At 25.8% G+C, this 17,095-nt stretch overlaps 1 protein-coding gene across 3 annotated transcripts in view; it reads left to right on the forward strand.

The window, feature by feature from the left end:
- Positions 1–17,095, forward strand: part of LOC103310917 (leucine-rich repeat-containing protein 24-like) — a 153,721-nt gene that overhangs the window by 51,334 nt on the left and 85,292 nt on the right. The window contains exon 2 of one of the 3 annotated variants that reach the window (XM_029491268.1): positions 1,145–1,252. The exons of the other annotated variants lie outside the window; for them this stretch is intronic. The gene's annotated coding sequence lies outside the window, so the exon portion shown is untranslated. The remainder of the gene's footprint in view (positions 1–1,144; positions 1,253–17,095) is intronic. 3 annotated transcript variants of the gene reach the window in all.

Raw genomic sequence — 17,095 nt, forward strand, 5'->3', positions numbered from 1 at the left:
TTTATTACGGACATTTATCAATGAATCGTTGAGAAATATAACTCAATAAAATATTAGATGGAAATTACCACTACAGTTCGTAATATTATAGACATTTATAAAAAGCACACCCAACTCGGTCAATGTTTATTCGTCGTGTGCCCGTAGGATCGTTGTTGTCCGTGTCATCGAAAATTACATACCTATATGTTATCATAATGCTCTGTGAAAACAATATATACGATTTGATATTTTTAATCGCTGGCGTGTTTATTTGGACTGCATAGCAAAATATATTTTAATATCCATACGATTAATAACTATAATACCGGTATTATATCATCCAATACTGCAGTGTTTTACTGTATAGATCCGTTGACATTGCAAAAACCAAAATAATAATATGTCTTGAGCACAAATCTTACATAATATTATTATGTGGACCACCGCAGGGGTTGTGTGCTGTGCCGTACGTCGGAATCATTGAAAAGTCATCTCGGCTTCGTATCCCTAGGCAGTTTAACGCGCACAAAACATACGACGTAATAACAATATAATACCTATAGTAATTATGTTACAGTAATCGCATTCCAAAACACTTTCTTCCCTATATATGCCGTTACACTCCCTCGTCGGAATACACCAATTGTATGTTATTGTACTCGACATAACGAATACGACGCGATTCTCACTGTAATTTTCCGACAGGAATTTACCCGTGATCAGTAATTATATGTGTTCAGCCCAAATCAATATTTTAATTTCAGTTTCATATTTAGTGAAATGAAACACTCTGTAGTACGAATATTGCTTACAGAGTAAAAAATAATTTAATCATTGAAATAATTGATGCGCGTGTAGTTCAATTTCAATACACTTAAGAGTAATGAACGAAATTATAATACAGGTGCTATATTATATAATATTTGTTAATATTTGTTGATATTTTCAAAACAAATTGCGAGTTAAATAATTTTAAATTATTATATTATGTAGATATTTGAAAATACTATTATGCAAACAATGTTATTTTAGAATAATTATTCATGTGATTATATATTTTGATATAGTAAGTTGTGGTATTTCATTTTGCATAAAAACTATATAAACATTATGATATTATCGTGTAACATATTTCTGATTTGGTGATTTGATTTATTTTCAGCAAGGTCAGCTACGTTAATGTAACCGTACCCTCATATTAAACGTCAAGTTATCCATCAATTTTCACAAAAAAAATTAAATTGCTTACACCCACATAAACGCTCAGCAGGTAAAATATGGGTTTGTTGTACCGTTTAGTGTCTAAAACATGGAAGTAGATCGAAAAATGTAGTCTAATGTTTTATATATTTTTTTAACTTGTTTCCATTATCACGTGATGTATATAGTATAATGATAATAATATTTAAATCACACACTTATTATGCGTAGGTATAAAAATATATTATATTACAATGCATGCAATATTTTCATTTTATTAAAATTATTCTTTTACAATAATATATTATATTTTATAAAAAAAAAAAAATCTTCCTATGGTTGGTTTTTTGCTGTCGCTTAAACTATTTTCAGCTCTTTCGAGAATCGATTTTCAGACGTTGGACGATTACCCTGTAAAAAGAAATATTATATTATATTATAAACGTAGTTATTTTTCTCCTTCACCAGTATCTAATCGTTGTCATCCTGGGGACAGGGTGATAATAATATGATATTGTATACGCATGCAGTGTGTGTATATATGTCATATTTACCTGTATAGATATATTACGTCGATATATTTCGCTATAGCCACGGAGTACCTACATATGTTAACAGATGAATGAACACTTTTCGTTAGCAACAATGACTTATTGATATATTTTCCTCCCTTTGGATATTTTTTTAAAAGTCATTCAAAGCCGAACCCATGCGTTATTGAAACCACATGTCTAAAAGTGAAACGAATGATTATATTAACTTTTTTTTTATTAAAATGTTTGAATAGCTTTCTCGCTAAATATTCAATAGAAACTATGCTTACGAAAAAATAAGGTGAAAATAATAGTCCAACCATCACATTATTGCTTAAAGGCTTTACAGTTGGAAATTCAAAATTGAAATTTATGAAATCGCAATGATTAATATTTATATTTTTCCAACAGTTTGGGTTATTATAAAACTCTAAAAGTACATAATATTATATTATTGTGAAATACAGAATATAGGGGGAAAATAAATTATTTGTGAAAAAGTCCGTGTTATTGGTAATTTATTGTGTGTATTTTCAACTTAAATAATATAACTTTTGAATTTTTATACTACTCTTATAAATTTATGTATTCATTTTTTATTCATTTAGTATAGAAATTATTAACTATAGTGTAATATAAACCTAATACATAATACTGTTTAAACAATTATGTTTAGATAAGTTTAGTATTTTTTAAATTATTTTAATAACTTTAATGCATTTGGACTTTAATTGATCGTGTGTACTGTACTCGTCCCACTATACTCCCCTCAGTGCAGGATTGTTGTCATATTTTAAAAGTGATTTGATCTCTAAAAAAAACTCTTACAATGAGTGCAAGTGGATCAATTGTTAGTTTTTATTTTTCCTTAAAGAAACTACCGACCTATCAAAAAAAAAAAAACTTTTAGAATACTACCCAGATTTGATTTCGGATCAATGAAGGTGGTGGTTCTGAATATAAGGTTATTAAACAGTTATACTAGAAAATGTGTTCACACTTTTACAAGAAAAAACCTTTAATTTTCAATAATTTATAATATTGATCGTATCCAGAAACTAAAAAATAATAATAAAATGCTTAATATGTTTAAATCCGAACTATATAGATACTGTTTACAATTTAAATATCCAATTTCAGAATCGTCATATAATTATCTCACCTCACTGCGCTTACAATAAGCACCATTGTAATACCACATTATTATTATTATTATTATTATTATTATTATTATTATTATTATTAAAGAATTTTACTATTACAAATAATGTCAATCTCCATATTTTAACCAAATCAATCGTAATTATGGACAAACTTACCCAACGGTATCCATACAAAGTACCTATCCAAACGTATCGTTAAAAATTTAAAATTAATTCTTAAAAAAATGTGATTCTATTTTGAAAAAGAACATAATATTATAATTGATTATAAGACATATTTGATTACAAATTTTAGAATAAACTTTTTATAACTACCTACCTACGTACTATAAATAATTATTAATTTATTTCTAATGTTATTAAATAAATATTGTATGACAAGCTCAACATTATCTTACAATGTGTATTATAATATTTCATAACGTTAATTTTATTCTACTATAAAACGTAAGCTGCTGCTGATTAACATAATTTGTATTAGGTACCTACTACCTAGGTAACTAAAACAATATAACAGAAATATGTACTCGTCCATTTAATTATGTTAGAAGTAAACAGTGTTGTATGTAAATATATATTTTTTTATAGACTGTTTGAAAACCACATTAAATAATATTGATTTTTTTAAAGACACTTAGAGAGTTGGTTAGTATTTTCTGGAATGTATACTATACTCTATTTAATATTTTATCATAACATTGTTACAAGTTACTGTTTCATTGTTGTTTTATACATTGTTTTAATATTAGGTTCTTTAAAATTCCTTTGTGTCTAGAATATTGTCACAAAAACAATATTATGACGTGTAATGACAAGGAAACGACCGTGATGTTTTTTGAATTAACGTTATAATTATATCCTACCAACCATAATATAATTTATTTTCTGAGAAAAACGATGAATGTATTGGTTTTATGATTTGCATTATTTATTTTATGTTATTATTTTTGTTTTTGTGTTTTTCATCACATTTTAGAATAAAAATAATCTCCTTTCTGTCAATTTTTAGGATGGTTTCTGTTAGAAAATATGTTAGTCCAGTTGGTACCTACTAAACTAGACAAATAACCTGTAATTTTTAAATTAACTTGGAAAATATAATATACTAACGAAAATCAGCGAGAGAACTAGAATTCCAAATACCAGTTTTTTAACAAAATCTGTCTAATTAATAGTTAAAATCAGTTTTTTAACCTACTGAAATTTTTGTAATGCAGTATAGCAACGTTCATACTTTCTAGTCACATAAATATTATTATCTATTGGTGCCAAACTGCTATTGAAAACATTCACAATATACCTTTATACCTATTTAGTTATAGTTATATTAAGGATTAAAACATTAATACGTTTATATTTTATATTTCTTTAACAGCAAAAACAAAATACATACATAATATTATAGTGTTGGAAACTTATTAAACTCTGTAAAAATGTATGATTTTGATCAGTATAATTTCTTCTAGGATCGATAGCATTATATTTTAACCAAAAAATCTTATGAACAATTTACGTTAGCTGTATTATTTTTTGTTTAAATTCATAACTTGAAATTAATTTAATTATATAACTGTATTCAGGGTCATTCACCAAGTATGATCATCCGATTTTTTTATAATAATGTAACTTGGTATTCAAAATTTTTGGAATTTTTAAGTATACTCATGTTCAAAATATGTTCAAAAAAATTACCAACCAAAATAATTAAAATAAAAGAGGTTCTTATTTTAAAAACTGAAACTCGTATCACCACAGGGTACTTCTCAAGTAGAACAAAAATCTCAAGAATTTTTAAAATGTGGTCTTTAACAATAGATATTTAAATAAATTCTATATTAAAGGAAAAAATTTGGTAAAGCATGCTTGTATATCACCTAATATCATCTTGTAAATTATAATATAATAAGTATTATACAACATAAGCATAGCATTAGTAATAGGTATGGCTTTAAAACTCTCACTCTACCTAATGCCCAAACTTTTTATTGACTTTTTTAAGCTTTACGAGTGAGGAAAAAATGAAAATATGTTAAATTTGATTACCCATGGGAAGACTTCCGCACTATCATAAATAAATTGTACTACGAGCTTCTTACCCTGGGGCATCGAATATTTTTTCCCTATTCCGTTTTCAAATAATGATGACGAAATACAGATTCTGAAAATCCTAATGCTCTGTCATGGATGTAAAGTGTATACATCGACCTTCCTTGTTTTTCACTTATAACTTATAAGCTACTGTATATAACTTAATATAAGATAAAAATAATGTGTTCTGTTATGCTCATAATATTCATATTATATTTGACTCATATACAATATACATCAATGATGATTCTTTTAACAGTTCATGCTTATTACCTCGTGTAACATTCATAATTTTAAGAATACTGTCAATTTTAATGTTAACACTTTGAAGTTGTTTTACTTTTTTGTATGACAAACGTACATATTATATTATGTTATTAATTTAATATTCCAAAAAAGGATATTTTTCTAAGAATTTTTTATGATTATTTTAAATTACTAACCTATATTTAATATAAGTACCTATGTGAGATAGTAGACCAACATTTTACAAATTTTCTACCTATTTATCATTTCTAGCACTGCATTAATATAACTTATTAAATAAAAATAAAATAATTTATAATCGCTGAAAATTAAATTTTTTTATACAAAAGTTTTCGAAAAAATATTCGGCTTCGGAACATAAAGTTCAAAATGTACTTACGCTGTCATTTAAAAAAAATAAAAATTTAAATATCTTAACACGATAAAAAAAATAGGAAGACATATAAAATGTTTCCAAAAATGTTGTTTTGTATTGCATTAAAATTATACAACAAAAATATATTTTAACGTGAATACAGAATAATTGTTGATAAATGATAACTATTAAAAGAGTCAGCAAGTGGACTATAAAATATCTTAAATTACGAACCACAATAATTCACAACTATAATACAATTTAAATACCTAAAGATGGTCCTTGGTGAATACAGAACACTAAATAGGTACAATATAGGTCTCATCGTTTATATTATATGATACCTACCTCTAGTGTTTTGAATTGTTTTGTGATAGTTTAATAATTTAGGGTATACATTTGTAACATAGGAATTTGATACTAGTTTGCTATTTTTTCAAGAAATTATAGTCAATGTAATCATATTAATCAGAAATTATTCAAAGAAAACATACTAAATAACATACAAACTGTATGAAAATTGATGAAACTTATTTTTATTTTTATGTACGCTGTCTTGATCAAATTTAAGCACTTAACCTGTAACATTTTTATAGAAATATAGAAAGTGAATACATTCTATGTTAACAACATGTGAATGAAACAATATTTCAAGCATTCTAAATATTTAAGTGTGTTAATAACTTTGAGTAAATTGAATCATTGATAATATTCTGATATCAATATTAATTTAAATTGCAAAAAATAGTATGTATAGTATAGGTATGTAAATTTTTTTAAGTATTTTTATTAACGTGGGCATAATTAATTTGAAATGTAAAAATAAAGTCATTGGTTGTTCTAATTTATTTCAACTCATTAATATTTATTATTTATGAATAAAAGCAATCTCACTACGTTTTATTTTATAAAATTGCTGTGTAATCAAGTTTTGTAGTACTCACTACTTGAAAAAAAAATGTGGAACCGAGTGAAAAATTTAACATGTAGCAGTAAAAATGTTATAATTATTATTAATCAATGACTTTTTTAAAAAACTTAAACACATTTTTGTATAAGTACTTGATTATTATTTTAGATTCTGGCAGAGCGCTGAATGTATTGGTTTTACAACGATGTGTGTTTTTTATTTCTTTTCGTATCTGAAGATACTTTTTGTAGCAGTAAAAATGCTTCAATATTCAACAATGTGGGTGGATTCTAGTAGCAAATTGAATCTTGCTTGTAATTTGGGGGAAGTGAGGTTAAAAGTAAAAATTCCCTTCAAAATAATCGGAGAGAAAAAATAATTATGGAAAAAGAATAGTATTTACGAAATACCAGTTTTCAACGAAATACAATTTGTTTTATAACCCAATTAATAAACTTATATGAAAACATTTAGAAAATATTATTTTGGCCTTTTCGTGCACTCGTCTACTACGTACATGTGCAACTTACGAGTTTATGTCAATACAAAACTTTAATATGGTATAATGTTATAGTAGTTATTATTTTATAATAAATGCAATATTTTTGTCAAAAATTAGTTCTACTTTCCATATGTGTGTATGAATATATAAATATATTATAAAATTTAGATTAAAATAAATTCTGACACACTAATCATAATCGTTTTACCTGTGCAATGATTTGAATGACTAATCATCGAATTCTAATTTAACTATGACCTATACTCAATGATGATGTACACTCAATACCCATTATACTACCTATTCAATTTCTCAGTAGTTAAAAACTAATAAAAAGAAAAATTTTATACAAATAAATAAAACAATTACCATATTATATATACAAGTTATAAAATATGTATAACAATATAACATAATATATACCATAGAGAAATATATTTATAAGTTACCTAGTAACCTACGTACAGCTTGTATCACGTGATATTAAAATCAGTAGGTCTTGTACCAACTACCAATGCAATAGAACACATGATATTAACTGTATGAAACAATTTTAATTAGGCATATAATATTCATATAACACAATAATATATTATAATGTGCATATCATTTAATTTCAAAATCGAATCGTTCAACTGTAGTCTGCATGTAGATGCACACTGATATTAAACAATATTATTACATTATAACTTTCGTATAGGATTTAAAAGTATTAAAAAAAAACTTTTCCAATACCTGTCATTTATATAGCACAAATGTAAAAAATGTTGTTTGGTAAAATGCATTTGGAGAAAAAAGATATGGTATCGGTGGTGATGATTACGTTTTCATTCCACGCGCAACAAGCAGATATTGCGATCGTTTCCTTAGCAATATTGCAGGGAATTTTTGTTTATTCGTACGATTATGTTATTTGTTCAGTTGCATGCAGAATAATTTAACGGGAATACCATCTAAGGAAAAGTAAAATAATGTTAAAAATAAATAAACTGCAATTCTTATCCTCCCCAGCAGTGTTATTTGATTTGATGTCTGTTTTTTTATTTTTCTTATTAAAATTGAATTATTCTTTGGGCGTATTTGAAGAATACAAATAAATCTGTTGCCATAAAAATCTTTAAAAAAAATGTATTTATAAAACTTATTTTATTTGTTACTGAATTTACCTTAGGTATATAGTTTTATATGTAACAAGTTCTTAGAAGTGCTTTATCACGAATGGTTTTAATTGCATTATAATATAAGCTAAAGAAGTAACTACCTACTTCCTAGTTTTCTATACCTACGTGTCATATAATATTTTTTTGATTATTATTATAATTCATATTTTATATTGTTTTTATTAAAATCTCCATTGTAGGTTTTGCATTGAATATTGAAAAATACGTGATTCATGATATGATTTAATATGTGCTATTATAGTATATAATAGTATATTTAAAAAAAAATTCTATATATAATAAGTGAACCCATAACCATAAGATTTTATTACGTGGTTATTATTACCAGATATCATAACCAGACATCCGACCATCTTGTTTGTACTTCATGATAATATTTATATTCATTATTATTATCGACATCTCTTCCTTCTTTTGTAGTAGTTACCTAATACTCCACATCCACGATTCTTCCGCAAATAAATTTTGATCCTGTACCATTCTATATACCTATCTTTTTTAAATTAAAATATTTTATAGTTTTTAAATGTCTAATCAAAATTATTTTTGTAGCGCATAAAATTGTAGGTTAAGAAGGGAATTACATTTTCAATCAATAATTTTTTCGCAAAAATATATCTATTTATAGATAAAATAAAAGTATAAGGGATATAATTACCAATTAAAAATATTTTTTAAGTATGCCTATTTTGTTTAAAAATATGTTATTCATTTACCTACACAATTTGTTTCTATATTTTTCAATGTAAATAACAACAACTAGGCATATAATTTTATTTTTTATCCTAAATATTATTGTATAAAATTATCAATGTTGTCTGAATAAGTTAATTTGCATATTATTATCTTATCGAAATATTGAATTTTAAATTTTTTGAAATTATATTAGGTAGGTATCATTATTTATTATTTAGTACTTATTACATTTTCTGGAACACCTAGTCCTAAATAAACTCTCTAATAACTAAACAAATGCAATTATTAATTTTTAACTGTATCTGGAGGAGATTGTTCTGAATGTTAATTTCATGATAAATAAATTGAAAAACTATGTAAACATGGAAGTATAATTATAGTAGTAAATAATTTATTTATTTTATTTTCGAGTTTCAATAACTATAAATTTAATTATATAATGCCATACACATTTGTATTACCACGTAACAAAGGTAATGTATTTATTTTTCTAATATATAAATTATATATAACATGATAATGGTTACTAAATTACATCTTAGTTTATGAAAAAAAGATAATAATAAATTGTTTCGATTTAAAAAAAAAGATTTTCTATCACGTCTGTTAATTACTATCAAATAGGAGGTATTTGCGTTTTGATTATTAATAGTGTAATAAAAACACCATTATCCTATTATTAATGGTTAAGACAATATTACATTTATTTTGATAAAATAAACAATTTAGTATTTTATATTATTGTATTATTATTAATATTTATTAAATTCAATTGCGAATAAAAAATAATTTAATTTATGGTAAGAACCTACATATTATTTAGGTTTTACTATTTTCATTAAATTATTGTATAATATTTACTCTTAATGTCAAAACTTTTTAATATCTCAACGTCGAGTTAGTTTTTAGTATTGTAGGAATTTTCAGTTCTACGGCCGAGGATATACCATATTTGATTCAATATATTTACGAAGCACATTTTTTCATTTGTTTTAACGACTTAAATAATATTGTTTGTACGGGTGTTTGTATAACTCCTCTGCACTGTCCTCCAACTTCTAGTGATTTTTGGCGTGACCGTTAATAGTAAATGCGTCTGTTAACGATACTCATTTCGATTCTCTCGAAAAATCTAAAGGCAGCTTAATAAAAATAATATCATATCTTCCGCCGTAAAAACGTACCGCAATATCAACAGACAATAAACACGCTTTTAAGAGTAATGATAAAGAGGGGAGGAAAGAGAGGAAACAAATATTTATCTGGTTTAGGTTTAATGTAGAAAGTGATCGTATTGGACACATGTGGGTGTGTTCAGTTATGTTTTGAGTTTCACGGATGTGATAATATAAATAAAAAAATTTTATGGTGACGGACCAACGAGAAATCGGATTAACGGTGGGTTTACAGGAGAACGGGTGACTATAGAGGTCATTTTTCATTTAGCCCCTTTTTATGGCTGGCCGAGACTTAACCGATATTTCGGCGCATTAAAGCGCGCCAAAACCACACTACCATTGGACTACCACTACCGACACCACCATCATCACTACCACCACCACCACCACCACCACCTCCACGCCATCACCACCGACGCCACCACCGGTGGTGGAAAACTTGCTGATTAAATTTCTGTCTGTTAGATCGATAGACCTCACCCCGTCCTCATCTCACCTATCACATATACTATCACTATATACTATCTCTGACGACTAACAGTTTGTCGTGTAGTAAAACGGTCAACGAGAGATGTAGAGGTACCTATGTACGCTCCACACATTATTCAAACATTTTCGGTAAATGAGAACATTAAAAACCGATTCCACTACAGTCGTATTCCTAGGAAGTTTTTTCACCTATAAATACATACGCACATAGGTACATACATATTTATACATACGATTCATAAAATAATTATTTCAATACTCCAAAAATTGATACATTTTTCACCAAATAGCTTAGTGTATAATATTTAGATTATTATTATATTTATAACTTATGATAAACGTATACGTTGTATACGTCGTACACGGAATTAAAACCATTGAATAATAATAAACAATGATGATATAATTTATTTTGAATAATCATACATCATATAGTAGATAATTAAGCTATTTTCCGATTTATTTAACTTCAACAAATATGAATCTAAATACAATTGGATATACTTATGTATATGAATATTAACTTATATCATAATCATTGTATTATATTTAAAATATACATAACTGTTTGGAAAAGTTTTCGGTCGTTATAAAATAATTTAGTAATAGGTACTATGACGTACCCTAGATTATTTTTCAAGTAATCAAGTGACAGAAATTAAATACTATAATTATAATATGATGTTTTATACAATGTTTTTTTTTTTATTACTACAGTTGTATGATAAATCTTAATAATTAAAATGTTGCAATCATAATATATACATAAATGTGAATAATAGATAGTGTTTATACAAAGACCATATTTATATATATATATAATATAATATACTGTAGATGGTTTAATGTAAATTCATTCATAGAGAAAGTTTACTTATGACTTTCCGGGTAATTATGATGTAATTTTCATCGTTGGGTATACAATTTATTCATACTAGATGTAATGGACGTCAGATAATTCTCTTGGGCGAAAACTAATGAATTTCTGTAGGAAAATATATTCAAGAGAGTCTCGAACGACATTTCTATTTGAATATATACTATAGTTGCCTGTTGTTATTATATTGGTGTAAACTGATTACAGATTACAATAAATTATTGAAAATTATTTAAATAGAATAACAATACGTACATGTTGTATATTTATATAGGTATACAAGTATTATTTTAGTTGTGACTATTATAAAAAAAAAAAAAAAAAAACTATAAGTAGGAAATATAAAAATGTCATGAATTAAAAATAAAACTAAAATTGTATTTGTTTAATATTCATTAATATTTAATGATTTCTCTCTTGTGTTCCACTTTGATGGTTAAAAAAATTTACCATACAACTTTTAGAGACAAAAAAAATAATTATACACAAATACAAATATGTTGTATTTTCACTTTCATCATTAAAATACACGATGGTACATATTAAACATAGGAATATTTTTAAAATGGTATAAACATTTACGACGTCATACCTATAAAATACATATTATATAATGAATTCAATATAGGTATACTAATTTAATTCAAATATGTCACATTACCATCAAGATTATTAGTTATTAATTATATAAATTTTAACTAAGCATCATAGTGTACTTGGATAAACATTTAGGTAAAATGTAATTATTTTCAATTCGGTTATTTTTCATAGTAAGTTATACCTTTATTTTATACATAAATTTAAAAAAAAAGTTTAACTAAAAAATATAAAGTTAATCATCATAATTTAACTATAATAATTTTTAAAAAAAAATCATTCCGATAATAGATTGTTGTATATGAATAATAATAACAATAACAATATTATGTAAATTATGTACGGGAGTATTGAGTATTTTTCTTTAAAAGAAATATTATTTTGCTGAAATATATTTCAGATGATGTACAAAATATGTCTTCAATCGATCGTCAAAAAATTAAAAAGCGTTCGCTAAAAAGGTATTTAAATGAAACAGAGCAACGTCAAAAGGGTAACTATTTTTATTTTAAACTGCAAGAGAAAAAAAGAAATTCTAATTATATATTCACAATAATTAAATAATTAATAAATACATTTAGATAATATGTATTATATTATACTCGAAGTAATTCAATAACTATTACAAAGGAGAAATTAAAATGATTTTTTTTAGTAAAATATTTTTCATAATTTAATTTTAAAAGAGTATAATATACCTACTTTACTATAATTGTTTATAAGCTTAAAAAATTGAATTACCTATTTTTTATTGTTGCATATTTTAAATAATATGTACAATCTATATTAAAATATTTAATAAAAATAACGCATAAAAAGCATAGCTCGAATGTCTGGAAAAATTCACAAGTGAAAGTAAATTGCTCATATATTTGTTCATCATGTTATAATATGTTTACTATACATTATTTATTTTTTTAAATCAAAAATCATTCACAACAAATAATTGGGTTTTAACCGAGTCATACGCAGATTCGTTTTTCAAATACAATGACTGACTGTCGATTTGAAATTTAAAGACCCGGCTCAACAGCCCACTCAACTACGATGTATCTCACTTTCTTTTTGCAATTTTTAATTCTATCATACTATAAATAAATGAAGATTAGTTGCATATTTTTAATCTTTTATTAACTTTGTAATAGTAACTGTCTTTTCACTGTGCCACCAATATATCTTTAATAAGAAAAAATAAATTTACAATGCGTGCTACTTTTATTCAATTCAGTAAAGCCTATTGTTCGCTTTTCTCTGAACATGCATTTTCATTAAATCAGTCTCGTTAGCACTTTTAAACCCTCTATAATAGTCTCTTCTATCAATACCAAAGTTACACGTAGTTTATAAAATTAAAAGCAGATTTGAGTCAAGGGAGACATTTTTTTTTTTTATAACTGATGGTTATGCAAGTATCTTTAATACTTCATATTATGTTGGGTGATCCATTTAACCTGCAGGTACAGTCGCTTTTTGTTTGTTATTTTGTTTACTATATATTATAATATTATACCTGCACTATACAGAGTGGTCTTCTATGTTTTCCTGTTTTCTTAGGTTAGCTTTACGGGATATCTTCCGACCTACATATTAATATTATTTCAGAATCCACCTTCCCACTATACAAAAAAAATCCCGTAACCACACCAGCTATTACCAGAACCCTCTCATCAAAATCTTATCAACTAACTATATCAACCCAGTAAATCTACTCAAACGACTTACGAGCCATTGGTATATAGATATCTTATATTCTAATAAATCGCTTTTTAAATAAGATAAATTAACAAAAAATATAATGTATTGTTGATGGTTTCTTTCAGTCATCTGTATAATAATAGCGTACAGCTTAAGACGTGAATACCGAAAATGTTACTATATTAAATAATGTTAAAATAATAGGTTCAATCACAGAAAATAACGTTGATACGTTACTCCCAATATTAGACAATATTAGGAGAGTTCCGAAGTTGTGAACTTTAAAAAAGTTAAATGACTATTATCATACTAATGGTCAGTGATCAGCTAGGACAAATACATATTTAGTAAATAAAATACGAAATACATGAAATTAACATGGAAATACTTATTCCACAGGAGTCAAAAATCCAACATTTTGAGGTTTGGGCATATTATTATAAAAACACAATATATACGCACAGAGAATGTCTAGGGTGACATTTTTGGGGCCTTCCAGAGAGTGGTATATACAAAAGTACACGTCCGTTCCATATTATATTTAATAATTAGGTATATTGTTAATTATTGAACCATGTTGAGTCCATCCGATTGTATATGCTTAATAGAATATAAATAATAATGAAACATAAATTGTTCATAGTTTATTTTATTATACCTATAATTATATTATTCAAGTTAGATATAGGTAACTAGAAGGGTTTATTAAATGTAGAAAGCGAGTCAAAATATATCATCATCTAAATCATCTAATTATACATAGGTATAGCATATTATCGCATTACCCTTTTTTCCCCGTGAAGAAGATATTGGAGATCTTGACCGCGTAAAGAAAGCTAATTTACATTTTGTAACTAGATAATGTAATTAAGGCACTACGCACCGATCATGAATATTTATGTATAATTAATTTCACAGAGAGGTTGAAGAATATAATTGGCACTTTTAATGACTTAAAGTAGTTTCAGATCATGGACAAAAATTAGCATGTTAGATATTATTAACAAAAATAGAATAAAAAAATTACTACCCTGTAAAACTGAAAAAAAAACGTATAAACATGATCTATATTTTATTAAACAAAGTACGTCCAATGTTGACTATGTAATATGTTGATTATCATCTTTATTAGTTTATGTTTTGAAAAGATACCATTACAAAAAAAAATAATTTATGTTTTACATTTACCATTACTAAAAATTACTATCGCACCAAATAAACACTAATTTTGGTTGATATTTTTTCTTTAGAACTTAACGATTGTGACTCACAATTCATTAAGAGACTAGTATAATTACGCTACAAGTTTATAAAACAATAGTTATTAAATCTACAACAATTTGATAAATTAAGTAGGTTTTAATAAAACCTAAATAATTAATGATCACTTTTATTTTATTTCAAACTAACGTCTGTAAAATCAAGTTAAATCTTATATACAAAGTATAAGAGGAAGACTATGAATATTATAAATTTGTATTTATATGTATATTATTTTTAGTCCCTTGCGCTACATGTACAGTATAAAATAAATATTATTTATTTTTTACTACTAAAAATAAAAATAAAAATTTGATTTAAATTGTTTTAGGAAAATTTAAAAAAGCAATGTTTGTAAATCTGATTATAATAACAATTTCGATGGTAAAAACATTTGTCTATGTCAATAGCTTATTTGTTAGGGATTTTAAAAATATCAATATTTTTCGAATAAATCAATTGAAAACGTATTATTTTTGGGAATTTCCTGACATGAGTAAGTTTCTTAAATTATTTGTAAGCGTATAATTTTTAGTATTGTTTTCATACGTTTAAGTAGCATAATTTTTTTTATTTTCACATATTTCTGTTACACCCGTTACAGCGTCATAATTCGGCGTTTTATTATAATGAATTATGATCATGCATATTATAATAATTACATCAGAGTTATAAATATGTGTGTTGGAAAAAATAATATATCCATTTAAGATGGCAATAAAAACGTCAACTATGTTTTTTACTGTTTTAGAACTGTGGCAAACGATTCAAGAACTATAGAAATATATCTCGTTCTAGTTTTTCGTTTCTGGATTACAATATTCCAATTAATGAATTCTATGTAGTATATTTATCAATCCATACAATACTCTTTTTTAGATATAATAATAGATTTTATTAGGAAAGTGATAGCGAGGATTATAAAAAACAAACCTAATTTAAACGACCCGATATTAAATAACTTTCGCTGAATGTGTTGAATATGCAATGTTTATCGCAACACCTATAAAGATCTTACGCTATAGACATATACCTAAACCAAAATTAAACTGTGCAGACCATTAGACCAATGATTTTATAAGCTTCACAATTTTAAATGCATAACATATTCTTAATTTTATTGTTTTTAAGGTTAGGTAACGTTAAAAAAATCACCAGATTTAAGCAGTAGGTATAGAAAAATCAGTGCTACTCGTAAATAGTTTAGTATGAATTCCTTCATGCATAGATTTTCGGAATAGAAGCTGTAATGGATAAGATAATTCTAAACGTAGCATAGAATAGGTATATAAATTCATCAGGCAGTCCATTATAGGCTCCACTGGCCTACCATCAATAGCAATATTTTGATACATAAAATTCAAGTTCAATGTCACTAAAAAAATTGCTTGGAGATCAAAAAAAAATCGTGATGCAAAATAGATGAATTTTAATCAGCTGTGGGTTGATACCTACCGAAACAGAACTGAAATGTCTTAAAAAAAATAACTGTAACTTCTTGATCATTAGCACTGATAAATGATTCATATCATCTGTTTAGAAATAGCTCTACTTCACTTATTTCCGTTTCCAAATACTAAAAGTGTTTAGAACAACATTTTGATTCAGTATTTCCAATTAACTTTTTGTAACATTGATTTGACATATACGGTTATACCTACATTTTTCTTTTGCACAAATCAAAGAAAAATTACGATAACCCCGTGGGATACGCGTTACTTTATAGGTTGCATTAGTTTTTCTCTTTGAAAATATGACATCAATCAAGTCCTCCAAAAACCAAGAAGGTAAACCAGACCTATAAAAGTTAACACAAGAAACCCACGTCAAAATTTAAAAGCGCAACATATCATATGTAGTAGACGAATCGATGACGTCATAATGCCGCAGCGAAAATTCCGAGGTAAAAAAAATGTCACAAAATAGAAAATTATCAACAATAGAATATGGAATCTATAAAATGTGAGCTTCCCAACGTTACGTCATAATATAGATAAGCAGTTATAAATTATTACACATCATAGTTATCTTTTGAGTATTGTCGTAAAGTTGTTTGTAGATATCCATACAGATAAGTGAACAATATATACGTTGTATACGTGTAACATCAGTGTGTTTTCCG

The sequence above is a fragment of the Acyrthosiphon pisum genome, chromosome A3 (genome assembly GCF_005508785.2).
Source record: "Acyrthosiphon pisum isolate AL4f chromosome A3, pea_aphid_22Mar2018_4r6ur, whole genome shotgun sequence".
NCBI lineage: Eukaryota > Metazoa > Arthropoda > Insecta > Hemiptera > Aphididae > Acyrthosiphon > Acyrthosiphon pisum.